The sequence below is a fragment of the Priapulus caudatus genome, unplaced genomic scaffold, assembly GCF_000485595.1.
Source record: "Priapulus caudatus unplaced genomic scaffold, Priapulus_caudatus-5.0.1 Scaffold1335, whole genome shotgun sequence".
Lineage (NCBI taxonomy): Eukaryota > Metazoa > Priapulida > Priapulimorpha > Priapulimorphida > Priapulidae > Priapulus > Priapulus caudatus.
In genome coordinates, this window is record NW_014578396.1 from 42,092 (window position 1) to 43,867 (window position 1,776).

Genomic DNA, 1,776 nt, shown 5'->3' on the forward strand with positions numbered 1-1,776 from the left:
CATCTATGGATATCTGCTATTGTAGGGAAGCGCTAGGTGTAAGAAAGCGTTGCGTCGCTACACCTAGCGCCTCCACCCGTAGCTTCTCTACACATGACCTTTCCACACGCGGCGCTCACTTTGATCTTAGCCAAAAAGGCCGTTCATACGTGGGCGCACGTTGCTAAATTTCCCGGGGGTCTGATTCAGCCTCACCGCGCGGCGCAAGCCACCAATATAACACCATTATTATGTGTCGCGTTTTCCAATATAACACCATTAATAGGTGGCGATCGCGCGGCGAGGCGCGGCCCGGTAGCCTAGATTACTTTACGAGCTGGTGACGGAAAGGCAGGAGGACACTTCGCCCTGATCCGTCGATCTGACCAGTCGTACTCTCATCCTTCTCCGTTTGTCCTCTTTGTCTCCGATACGAGCCACACCATCGCCTGGTTTAGGTCCTTCCCTTCGCCGTCACCCCAGTTACCCCCATTCATAGAACCACCGTGCTAAGGTACGAACACTACTGATATTCTGTCGTATGTTGATATTCTGTTGTATATTTGATATTCGGTCGTGTTGTAGTATTTTGGGCGAATAAGAGAAGTACCCACGAGTAGTTTACACAATACGGTGTTTATGTTATTTTATCGGTCGACGCAACCTGTTACTACCCCTATTAGAAACGGGTGCCACTAGCGCACTCCCTAAACCGTAGAGCCTGTGGTAGCGGGAGCGAATCCCTGGCTTACATTGGTGCAAGTGACCAGCGGTTTAGTTTGGGGAAGTAGCAGTACGTGCGTAGATTGCCACGTTCCTCGTATCGGTGTAGCATTTACTATTGTATCGGTTCTAATATCTGTTTTTCTCTCTAAGCACGATTACGCACAAGTTGTACCGCGCTCAAGTTGTATCTGAGACGGGACGCACGTCAGCTACTACGCACGTCATCCTGCAGACTCCGCTATGTTCACGTAAGTGCGACGATTTTCTATTGTTCCGGACCTAACGTGTGCTCAAATTACCGTTTCGTGAATCCATGTTCGCGTTTTCGTAAATACATTAGTTCGTGCGCGCTATAATTCCGTTAAGCGCCACCGCGCGTGCCGATTGCCGCTGTTTCGTCGTCATTTATCGTTTCTCTCACGCCTCACCCGCTCTCCGCCTCCTCTCACGGCTCCCACGCCTCTCACGCTTCGTACGCCTCACGCCTCTCTCGTACATTTATACCCTTCTCCCCTTTTTGTCGCTTCCACTCTGCCGTTTTACGCACTCCTACCGCCCTTTTCCTCCCCGTCGTACCGCCTCTGAAGCGGAAAATCGTTACTTCCTACGTCACCCCCCCTCCCATTCCACGGCAGCTCTAGCATAGCGGCTCGCGTTACGTATACCGCTGTGTGCACGCCATGTTATAGCATCCATACGCAGCCCGTGCTGCTGATGCGACGAGTGATCCGAATTTATTCTGCGCATGCGCGCTCCCCCTCGACTCCCTTTCCACGACGGCTCTAGCCTAGCGTCCCGTATACCGTGCTATGTGCACGCCTTGTTATAGCATGCATGCGAACCCCGCGCTGCTGAGGCGACGAGTGATTCTGCGCCTGCGCGCTCTACAGCCGCATCGATTCAGCCGCGTCGCTTTTAGCATTACACAATCGCGTTGCTCATAGCCGATCAATACGCGCGCTTACGCATCCCGTTGCTCCACGCACCGAGGCATTACGTCATCGCTGCTTCTACTAGACCATTCTCGAACGTTCTAGAACATTCTCTCTCCCCCTCCCTCTCCCCCTCTCT